Source organism: Polistes fuscatus, unplaced genomic scaffold (genome assembly GCF_010416935.1).
Source record: "Polistes fuscatus isolate 324 unplaced genomic scaffold, CU_Pfus_HIC Scaffold16, whole genome shotgun sequence".
NCBI classification, from domain to species: Eukaryota; Metazoa; Arthropoda; class Insecta; order Hymenoptera; family Vespidae; genus Polistes; species Polistes fuscatus.
Window position 1 is genome coordinate 1,644,286 of NW_025113064.1, and position 12,737 is coordinate 1,657,022.

Consider the following 12,737-nt stretch of genomic DNA (forward strand, 5'->3'; position numbering starts at 1 on the left):
CTTCTTTCTTTTTCCTTCTTCCTTTCCCCCACCCCCCCCATTTGTTTTTATTTATTTATTCGTTCGTTTTTTATATTTTCTCTTCGTTCGTATTATTCGGAGGGAAAGGAAGTATAAATTATTTTTTAAATAACGATGACTAATTTTGTTTCCACGAATTTAATACAATTCTAATTGTTTCGTAAATTCTTCACGTAAGGAAATATTTAACAAAAGAAACGAGGAGTAAAACAATCATTTCGGGACAACAATAATTTCAAATTTACATTTTTAGTTTCTTTTCAAAATCTCACGAATTAGGAATTTGTCATGTATATTGAAATCCCTTCAAATTCGTGAATTCAAAGTAAATTTGCATTACACTAAACTGTTATATTTGTATTGGGTTTGTTTTTCTTTTCTTTTTTGCGGATACTTTAAATATGTATATATTGTATTGAATTTCGAAGTCTGTTGTCAAAAAAAAAAAAAAAAAGAAAATAACGCACACACGCACATATCAATTACACAAGAATGAACCTTGGTACATTGGGAACCTTGGAATATCGAGCCTTGAAATTCCTTATAAACGAAACCACCATTCATTGACTCGGCTTATTGTTTCGTTACGTTCAAATACTTTAACTCTTCCTTTTAAAAAAAACGATAAGATGAAACTTACAAAATGGTGGATAAAAAGATTGCGAGAGGGAGAGAGAAAGAGAGGAAGAAATTCTTTAGTATATGAATAATACGTTTTTAAAAGAAAGATTAATATGTTTTCATCATACACTATACTTTGAAAAAAAAAAAAAAGAAATGGTACCTCCAATGTCCGTTTTTATAAATTTAGGTCGTCATTCGCATTAGTTGCATATACATTGGATTCTAATCACCGGAAATTCGTATTATATACCTTTAACGTCGATTGCATCATTCTAAATGTGAATTTCAACGATCTTCTTATTACTAACATTCCATATTTGCATAAATAACTAACTTTTTTCTTTTTAAAATATTTAAATGTCGCGTATAAAATAACACAAAATAAATAATACAAAAAAAAAGATCCTTAAATCAAATCTAATAGTAAAATATTTTCTATTATTTATCTATACAATTTTTATAACGTTTTCTTCATTTTTAAATGTGACATTTTATTACACAAATAAATAAATCCTAGGAAAAAAGGACGGAATGAAAAATAATTTTGAATAAAACGTTGAAATCGTCGTGTTGCTCAATATTGTAATACGATCGAATCATATATTTGTTTAAGTAGATAACATTTGAAAAGTAATAGATATCTCGAGGCATAAAAGTATAGTATATATTATGTACGTAGTGTCAGAAGGTGTGGGTGTGAGAACGAAACCATTAAGAGTCATTGAAGAATTCCGAAGTGAAGCCTGCGCAATCAGGTCCGTTTGTTTTCCGGCTTCTGTGTTTAAAACAGAAGTGAGTTCTGTTAATATCAAAGTGTCTTCGGTTCTACTTTCTAGGTGAGCACATTTAAAAAACCATTTTCCTAATAATTTATTTCAAACGCAATTTTTTCATTCAATTATTTACGTAATACTATAATCAATCAAGAATTTATATTCTATACTTTTTTATATATATATATACGAATTGTTTTATTTTATTTTGAATTAATCATTCATGAAATTAAAAATCTATTCTATTAATTGATTAGGCTATATCGCACATTGTTTTTATTTTTTTATTTTTAAATAATCGATTTCATTTATACATTTAACATTGCAATAAAATATGTATCTAAGGAAATCATAGAAGTGAAAGTAATAAACGTAAAAAGGTTGGGATTGCGGGGGAGGTGGTGGAGGAGGAAAGGGAGGGACGGGATAGGGATGTGTGGGTTGTGTTCGACCTCTAACAATAAGAAAATCTAACAAATTCTAATCGCTAATCTCATTTCCCCGAACTAACTAAATTTTATTTCCCGAACGATCTTTTTACCTCGCCAATTACGTCATACATTTAAATAAACTATAACTGAAACTATTAAATCGATCGAATAATTTGACTGATTAATTTGATCTACGAGATTTAAACGATTAATTTGTACAAAAAAAGAAATAATTTCTTTGCGAATTTTTATCGTATAAGCACGGAGACGAAATTTGCAAGATGGCGGCTGCGGAACAGCTGACAACGACTAACCAAATTATTAATTCGTGTCGTTTCAATTATATTTAAGAATGAATATATATTCCCGTTTAGTTTAAAAGTATCATACTTATCTTTTTGTAGTAATATAAAGAAGTTTAGATTAAATAAAAGGTTAAAGGTATCTTTTAGGTTTATTCAGTAGCATTCGTAGATATGATAAAATTTGCAAGATGGCGACTGCGGAACAGCTGACAACGACTAACCAAATTATTAATTCGTGTCGTTTCAATTATATTTAAGAATGAATATATATTCTCGTTTAGTTTAAAAGTGTCATACTTATCTTTTTGTAGTAATATAAAGAAATTTAGATTATATAAAAGGTTAAAGGTATTTTTTAGGTTTATTCAGTAGCATTCGTAGATATGATAAAATTTGCAAGATGGCGACTGCAAACAGTGGACAGTGGCTGACCGTGTTCAAGGTCTTATTTTCTCGTTTAATCGGCTTCCTTTTCGAGATCTTTCTCTCTCTCTTTCTCTCTTTCTTTCTTTCTTTCTACCTTTCTCACATACAGTCTTTATGTTTCTTTCTCTTTCTCAGTCTCTTTCTTTCTCGTAGACGTTTCGTTCGTTTTCGTTGCAATCGAAGGGACTGCCGTCGAAGTCGAGTTGGTGAGGAGGAGGAGGAGGAGGAGGAGGAGACGGCATTCCAAGGACTAGACTACAGAAGAAGTACGATCCTCTCAGGGTTTTCAGTTTGTTCTCTCATACTTCCTTTCCCCGTTTGAATTCCTTTCTTTTTAACACTTACCTTACAATTATTGTGTATCTGTAACAGGATGCATGGCGTTTCAGGATAGGGGGAGGGGGGGATAGGTCTCTCGCAAATGATTTATTTCAAACTCGAAATTACAATTATCAGCAATTATCATCCTAATTATATGAAATCAAATTACAATCCTACTCTCTGTTTATTATTTTTTCTTTAATTTATCTATATTTTCAACCAGTTTGAAAAGAAAATTTCAGCTATCCGCGTACGCGTTAAATAATAAATGTAATTGTAGAAAATAAAAAGAAAATTAGATTAGTAACAATTAAAAAGTGTTGAATGGAAAGAAATCGATGCCAAATTAGTTTCGACGAACGTTATAAACGTATACTAACTAAAACGATGAAAGTAAAATGTGTTAGTGTCTGTGTGTGTGCGTGTGTGTTCGGATTAGGAATGTTGAAGGATTCTTTGTCGATGTTATCTAAACTCGGAAGAGATCGGTAACGCAAATTAGATCCTTAAGCGATTGAGAATGCACCCCACCGTAGTAGGTGGTTGACTTCCTCGCTTCGGTAGCCTTCGACTCGGGCAAAGATCGCATCGCATTGAGAAAACCGGTCGTCTTACTTCCGAAGAAGGCTCTCCCTCCGGACGATGGATCTTCACTCGAACAAGAGAGAAAGAAACAAACAAACAAACAAACGAACGAACGAACAAAACAAAAAGTCAAAATGAGAAGGAAAAAGATGGGTGGTAGGAGGGGAGGGTAAAGGGGGGGGAGATCGTGATCGAGTTATGGTCGTGCATACCCTGGCGTTGTACATACAATTAATTTATGCGATCGACTGAGAAGAACTTTGAATCGAATCAACGCTCGCACACACATACAATGATTATTGTTTTATTTAGATTTTATATTTCTTTATTTTATTATTCGAGAGAACTTTTGTATCCTACCACTAATTTATTTTCTCTTGCTTCCTTTTTATATTTATTTATTCTCTATAATTTGTATTTATTATATTTTTCTTTATTTTTTTGTATGCAACAGTACTCGTATTGATCTGTTTTATTTTATAATCATTTTATTTTTATGAAATTTATTTCAAATATCAATCATTGATCGGTTATATTCATTCGATATAGACAATTTTTTGATAAATACGTTATATTATTTGATTCGTATAATAATCATAGATGAGGAGAGCAATTATTTATATTTTATTACCGTCCAATTATTTTACGAGAGACTCGATAAATAAATAAAAACGAAGGGAATATATATTCCAACCGATCATAGTCTAAGATATCTCTCTGGTATCGTAAAACATCGATCGATTTCATAGAATTTACTTCGTAAACTTGCAAGATAAAGTTGAAATAAAATAGAATAAGTAAGAGAGAGAGAGAGAAAGAGAAAGAGAGATAGATATAGTGACTCGTGTATCATCGGTAATAACCCGTCGTACATCCAGATTCCAAGCATGCCGATCTCTCGCTAATCTATATAGTTTCTAACGTCGATAATAAACTATAACTTATTACGATTTCGTCCTATCATCCTCCTCGAGGCATTTCAAATAAAACTACCCGAAAAAAAACTAGTTAAAAATACAAAACGAAAGAAAAGTTTATCAGGTGGGTCAAACGTTTTCGTCGACTGAATTCGAAAAATGAATAAATCATTTCATAAACGTCACAATCTTACTTTACGTATTCTAATACTGCAAACTTATAATCAGCTGATTAAAAATGAAGATTATAAATACCAGTATAAGATACTTTTGAAAATAAGAAGAACAAGTGTTGACCCATTTACAGAAGTATTCCTTGTTACAGGAATTCGTATTTATCTAAAAAGAACTTTAGATTTAACTTGAACGATATTCTAGAAGTTGTCCGGAACGACCGGTTCCGGTTTCCGCTAGTTTATCGTAATTCTATCGATTAACGGCTAAACGTAAAACGGTCCAGCGAATTTCTAAACATTCCTCTTCGTTTCTTTCCGTCTCTCTCTTTCTTTTCTTCTTATGAATTCATCTCTCATGGGTTCTCTCTTCTCTTTGCGAGCAATTCTGTTCAAAGCAACCACACCGTTTTCGAGCTAGCGCGATGGAATGCAGTTTTATTCGATCGGAGGATGCATTAAAGTGCAACACGTGTGCGCTAAACTATTCTAATATGTATTCGCGTCTATGCGAGGGTGAACTCACCCCCCCCTCTCTAGTTTCAATCAATTTATTATAAAATCGAATTAACTTTAGAAATTAATTACAACGAAGAAAAAAGGACGAAAAATATCAAATCGAGTGCACTGTTACTTACTGCAAATACAATTATTTGTTTGCGAACAAACAAATAAAAAAGATTCGTGTGCAACCAAAAAAAATATATTTTAATTCAAACGAAGGAAAATAAAAGATAGAAAATATTCGTTGTATTAAAAAAAAAACACACACACGCGCATGGAAATAAAATCCCTTAGGGTGAGGCGTGAAGTTTAAAAAAGTACAAAAGATGAGAAGTTTAGAAATTTAGAAAAGGATTTGCGGGGGAGGGACAGAGGGGAGGAGGAGGAGGAGAAATGGTCTGTCGTTACGACGAAATCATATCGATGTAAAATGCATAAGGATTTAAAAAAGAAGAAAGGAAGTTGCCGGAGGTTGAACGAATCGTGGGACGCGTTCTCAAACGCGTTGGCGAAGAAACTATAAAACCAACAAAAGATAGAAAGAGAAAGGATACAAGAAAAAAAAAGAAAGAAAGAGAGAGAAGATAGCAGGTTGCTGCTTTCGGTTCAGAGATGCAACAGCAGCAACAACAGCAGCAACTTCAGCAGCTTCGGCAACAGCCAAACATCCATGCAATGTCACTTCGTTCATATCCGAAAAAATTATCTGAAATTTTAACGAAGTATTTTTTTATCGAATTATTAAACATTTTAACATTCATTTTTATTTACAATTTTAAAAAAGGGTTAACGTAATAAAGTTAAGACGATTATTATAATCAAAATAATATCTGAATTTTGAATAATCGTTCGGATACTTTTCATCCTAATCAAATATATTTACACATTTATTATATTTATTATAATGGGGTGTTTCATTAAACCCAAGTGGACCACCCCCAATTAACTTTGGGGCAACTATAAAATTTGTTTTGTTTTTTTCTGTGAATAATAATTTGGAAAAGAAAAATACAATGAAGTGGGGATATAAGTTTGGATAATTATTAGATGAAAAAAACAGAAAAGAAAAATGTTATTCGCGTATATGTCCGTTATTCGGACAAAACTTAATCGGATTATTCAAAAGCGACAATGAGAGTCGGCCTTTACGAGGCTACATCTTCCATTGGCGTCACGTTCGTCATTGTCCGGGACATCGGCCGACATTCCTCACGACTTGCATGTGAAATACATTTAGCGGTATAGTTCGTGCCTCGAAATGTAATTTTTTAGGGAAACGGTTAGAAACTTTAATACCTAAGGGATCAATCCTATATCGGGAATTTAATATTTCACGCTTAATATTCCTATTGAAATCTATCTCATTGATTTTTTTCTATACGAAATAAACAATTTATCAACAATAAAAAATCATATTTGATATTTGATTAACCCCGTAATTTAACACAAATTAATTAATTGTAAATTAAATATACAAAATAATATAATAATTATAATAAATATCAAAAAATGTAAATTAAATATACAAAATAATATAATAATTATAATAAATATAAAAAAATGTAAATTAAATATACAAAATAATATAATAATTATAATAAATATAAACAAAATGTAAATTAAATATATAAACAAACGTGGTAAAAATTAGTTATAAATCGTTACAAAATTGTTCTTATTTGTTTTGAACAAATTATTAATGGAATATGTCGATAAGTGAATACGATAAGAGGGACGATGATGATGATGATGATGACGTTTTTATAAAATCTACATCGTTCCAACTGGGTATTTATGAGAAAGCCAAATGTTCCTTAGCCGACTGGAGGAAATTCGAACCCCTTCAAAGACTGCAGGCTGACTCCTTTTTTACCAGCTACTCGACTCCCGCCGTCTCATGGCGAAACGTTTGTTCAGTGACTCTCAATTCTTAAACTCTTTAACTATCCTTCCATTTATTATCCAATGCATTTTAGTTTCGTAATTCATTCATCCCGTTAAAATGAGAAGAAACAAATTTTTTCCATCGTTTAAAAGAGTTGATCGTTTATTTTTTGTAAAACTTGATTATAAAGTTACATTTTGTTTCCATTAAGATTTTGTATCATCTCTCAATTATGCTCAATTTGCAACAAAGTTGCAATCATTTCTCTCTTCCTTCCATTTTCTTTTCATTATTTTTGTTTTCGTTGAAAAGAATATCAAGATAAGAAAAAAGTATTAAAACAAATGGAGAAAAAAAAAGAAATAAAAGCAAGGTAAATTGATGATGGAATATAAAAATGTAAATACAGTGGGAAATCAGCTATCGATTACCATCAAATTCTCGTATTTCATAAAAGAATAAAATGAAAAAGAAGAGAAGCAAAGCAGAGAGATGTTTAAAGAAGGGCCCAGCCCTGAAATTACATCACAAGATCTACTTCACAGGATCTACCAACCAACCAACCAACCAACCAACCAGTCAACCAACCAACCAACCAGCCAACCAACCAACTCGAGCAATCGTACAAAAGCACACGATTACAAAATCGGCATTTAATCTTAGCCAAAGGCGTACCTCTCTTACAATTCCGATGAAATTTATTAGAAAACACACATTTACATAGATTTACTTATACATACACATACATTTATTCACAGATACAATCATATATATATATTTGTATTCACATAAATCAAGTTAACTCGAAGGTAGCTTATCTCAAACCTATTAAGAGTACCTTCATTTATTATCAATACTATTCTATAATCATTCAATATAAACAATAGTATTAATTAATTAAATACACATACATCCAATGCTATCAATTTTATAAACAATGAATATGATTGATTCTAAAAATTCGTGCCAATTTAGTTGTTTAATACAAAATTATTACAAAAAAATAATATTATATTAATTATTTAGTATTAATACTAAATATACATAATACTTATTAATATTAATAAATATTTAGTAGAAAATTATTAGAAAATAATTCGTAGAGTAAAAAAGTAACAATTTTATTATGTGTTCGATTAAATGTTATTTAATTTAACAAATAATGAAATGTGCAATACATATATAATGTGTTATAATACGTACGTGTATGTATAAATATATTGAGTTAACTTGAAGGTAGCTTATCTTGAACATATTAAAGTTACCTTAGCTTTACCACGAAGAAAGACGGAAAGACGATGAAAAGAGAGAGAAAGAGAGAGATATTGAGAGAAAGAGAGAGATATTGAGAAGGAAGAGACGTCATTGGTGGAAAGGGATGCCAGTGATGGTCCCAGGCTCGTAGAATCAGAAAGTCGTTCGCCAGTCTTTCCTCGATACTCGAGACTAAATGTTCGGAACGTTTTAGTTTCTGCTTCTTGAAAATCTCTTTTTTGTGATTATATTATTATCATTATATATCGATTATGATTTATTAAAAAAAAGTTATTCTCGCACGATGATACACGAACGTTTCTTATAATTAAATATTTATTATTTATTATTTTTTTCTTCTTTTTTTTTTTTGTTTTAAATTGTATTCGTATGAAAACAATTTTTTAAAATTTCGATTAATATTCATCGAAAACATTGTTGTGCTGTTATCGTTATTGTTATTTATATTTAAATATGTGATATAATTATTTGGCAGTGATTATTATTCTTTTTAATTATTTTTATTATTATTATTTTATATTGAAAATTATAATTTATTAATCGAATATTATCGGTCAGAGTTTTGGTGTAATGATCGTATTTTTTGTCTTTTAAAATTGTCCTTATTTAAAATTATATATATATATATATTTTTTTTTTTTTATTAGAAACAATTAAATTATTTATTATTCAAAAATTATTTTTCATTTTTCTATATATCGTACGAATTTTGTTAAATAAGTAATCAATCGAAAAATGTGATTTCGCGATAATAATTATCGTTATAATTTTTAAAAAGATATCGGAGAAAACGATTAACGTGTGTCATCGAGTTAAAATACGTTCGAACGATTTTAAACAAAAAGAATAAAAAAAGAACATGTGCGTATTACATCGTTACATCATCGAAAGTTATCAGTAAAAGTTTAAACATCTACAGTGAGTCAGAGAAACTTATGAGACGCGCAAATACAACTCTGTAAAAAGGATCTAATTATTTATTTAAAAAAAAGAGAAAAGAAAAGAAACAAAAGAAAAAGAAACAAAACGGTATGTAATAATATTATAATTACAAAATAAATATAGAAATTTATCTCGAATACATTGGATCCATGGATCATTTTTACGTTGAAATCATTTGAAGATCTTCGTAAGAATCAATCGTGAATTATCATCAAATTATATAAATAAATATTGAAATTAAAACGAAACTAATCGATTAGATCTTCGAATTTAGAACTCATCGATTAATTAATCATTTAAACACCATCACCAAAATTTATACAAGTATCATTGATATTTGTACAAATAAATATTGAAATCTAAACAAAATTAATATCTCAATTAGATATTTCGATCTATAAATGATGATCAATCGATCGATTCAAATCTTGAACGAATCTAACGCAATTCTAACATATAAATAATTATATAAATTGATGCTTAAATTACAAAAAAAAAAAAAACAAAAAGAAAAGAAACGAAGAAGCAACGTTTATAGAAGAAACCGAATTAGATCTATGGATCTATAAATCTTCGAATAAAACTTATCGTATCTTCTTCGCATAGTATACGATAATAGTCTAGACAACAAATTTGGCATGAGTATAACATATGTACGTGTCTATATAAATACAAACAAAACCGGTTTACAAGAGAATCGTTCTCATTCCGTTAGACTAATACTAAACAAGATTAGATTCCTTCTGTGACTTTGAAGGAAAACCCATGCTTTATGATATTTTTCTGAACTTTTTCTTCTTCTTCTTCTTCCTTCCCTTTCTTCTTCTTCTTCTTCATTTTCTTCTTCTTTTTCTTTTGCTAAAGTATTACTGCTAGTTCCAAGAATAACGGCTCGTATCATTTCTTCTTGCATTGTTTTCAAGAAAAATAATATAAAATCGATAAATTTGTCTCTAATAAGATAAAGATAAAAATGGATAAATATAAGAAAGATTAAACGGATAAATATTTGGTTTGTTCTTTTTGCGAAACTAGAACGTACTCGTTAAAAAATGATAGATATCTATACTGATCGATCTATAGATCTATAGATCGATGGACAATTTTCGTGGATCTATTTCAAAATCGAAATTGAATCGTCCTACTTCAAGTCCCCCATAATTTAGTTAGAAATCACGATCGTCAGTTAGATCGTTGGATCATTCTCGATAGATTACTACATTTGATTATTTCGATTCTTTTTTTTGTTTTTTTGTTTGTAAATTATTAAATGAATACGAACAAAGTAAAATGGTGATTTGATTGAATGAACAAAATCTTCATACTATTTTATTAAGATATTTTGAAAATAAAAAACAAAATTATATCTTCTCTTGTAAATATTAATTTTATAATAAATCTTCGTTTAATAAAATAATAAAGTTTCCAAGGATATATAATGATCTAACCCTTTTGAATAAGTGTGCATTAAGACCGGACGTTGATTCGAGACTTAACATAGTGTCGTCTTTATAAAAGAGAAAGAAACCATAGTGACCTTGAGAAATGCATTGGATCATTATACACATACCACCCACGGTAGGATCGAGACGGCAGCTGTTGCTCGTTCGTTCGCAATATTTTTTTCTCTTTTTTTTTCCTTTCTTTCTTTTGTTAAGTCGGTGGGGATAGAAGGACGAAGGGTTTCTCGAAGGGTATAGTATATTATAGTATAGTATAGTAGTAGTAGGCAGGCAGGCAGGCAGGCAGCTGGGCATCATGGATGCCTTACACCTGCCTTTTAGTATTTGCCGATCCCTCAGCCAACTTTTTCTTCCTCTTCCTTCCTTCCTTCCTTTCTATTTGTTTCTTATTTTGTTCGTTTGTTTGTTTGTTGGTTGGTTGGGTTTTCTTTACTTGAAATCGAGACGATCCTTTTGCTTATTTTTGATCCTTCTTACTTTAATGGTCCATGAAAATAAAACTATGAGACTATTATTTTCATTATTTAGTGACGCAACAACCCTGACTCTCCTAATAAATTCGAGCTTCAATTATTCAAATAAAATCGAGAGAAGATCCGGGGGGATTCGAACCCAGGATCTTTCGCATACCAAAAGAACGCTCTACCACTTGAGCCACGAAGACTTAGAACTATGAAACTTATTATAAAAATATTTAATAAAATCAAGAAAAATAAATTCGTTAGATATTTCATTTAATTTTTGGTTAATAAAACAAAAGTAAGCAACGAGGAAGAGTAGATAGAAACATTTTGTACTTGTATGAAATGTTTTCATCCTTAAAATGAAAACGTTAACTACTTTCTCCAGGATTTACACTCGAGGAAGAATAGGAACGGCCTCGTAAGATATCGCGATTCGTTTTCGCGCGACAGACCATGTTAACAACGTCTCGTTTATAGAAAGAAAAAGAAAAAGAAAAGAAAAGAAAAGAAAAGAAAATGAGATAGATAAATATATAAGAATGAAAATATAAAAGTGTACAAATAATGTTGTAGTTAATGGGGGGATATGCAACACGGAAAGTACAATTAATTCATTCATCGTAACTCATCTTCTTTACTTGCATGCTCTCCTTATTTTATCTTCCCTCTCCTTACATTATTTCATTCTCTCATCTTCTTTTTCTTTTTTTTTGTTTCTTTCTCTCATCCCTTCGTTTTTTTTCTCTTACCACACGCATAGACCGGCATTCAAATCTTCCGCGATCGGTTTATCTAAACTGGCGCCAAGTTATGAGCTCAGTGAGTCTCTTTCTTTCACAGATATATACGTTTCATAGTAAATATAAATATTTGTGCGAGGGTGTGGTGATGGTTGTGGACGGAGAACGAACGGTTTATTATCATACAAATATTTTCTTTTCAATCATTATCGCACGATTAATCGAGCAAAAAATAATACTAATAATAATAATTACAAAAAAAAAAATCAATAAAACAAGCGCAGAGATACAAATAGTTATGCACATTTAAATAAAATAGTAATGAAAAAAAAAAACATAATTCTAATCGAATTTCATAATAATATCGAGAGGAAATTTAATATATAATTTTTCATCAAATTTATAGAATTTTTTTCGATTATAAATGAATAACGAAATAGTCAAACGACTTGAGACGAAAAGTAAAATTGGATAAACGGTTAGGGGATCATTATTATTATTATTATTATTATTATTATACACGTTAGAAGTTAAAACTCTCGTAACTATAGAAAATATGAAATTGAAAGTAACATAACTGTACGTGGCAATTTGAAAAACTCGTTCGATTTGGTACATCTCGGTGATGTCTCTCTCTCTCTCTCTCTCTCTCTCTCTCTGTTTTTCTCTCTTTCTCTTTTTTCGCGTCGTCGTCAGAACGTTTTCAACGGGCAGGCCAGTAATTTAATATAATTATTATGTTTATCTTTCTCATTCACTTAACTTCTCGCGAGTTGCATACTACTCGTTGCACACTTGAGTTCGACCTTACCGAAATAGGTCTTTTACCAACGTTCTCTCTCTCTCTCTCACTCACTCTCTCCCTTTTCCTTTCAGTATTTCTCTCTT

At 30.3% G+C, this 12,737-nt stretch overlaps 1 protein-coding gene and 1 long non-coding RNA gene across 2 annotated transcripts in view; one reads left to right on the forward strand and one right to left on the reverse strand.

Annotated features, from left to right (window-relative positions):
• LOC122514977 (probable serine/threonine-protein kinase DDB_G0282963) overlaps window positions 1-12,737 on the forward strand; it is a 41,714-nt gene that overhangs the window by 13,376 nt on the left and 15,601 nt on the right. The window lies entirely within an intron of this gene.
• LOC122514866 lies at window positions 1,208-3,532 on the reverse strand. The gene is made up of 2 exons (XR_006303145.1): window positions 3,433-3,532; window positions 1,208-1,420 (listed from the first exon to the last, which is right to left on the reverse strand). It is a non-coding gene; the product is annotated as an uncharacterized LOC122514866 (long non-coding RNA).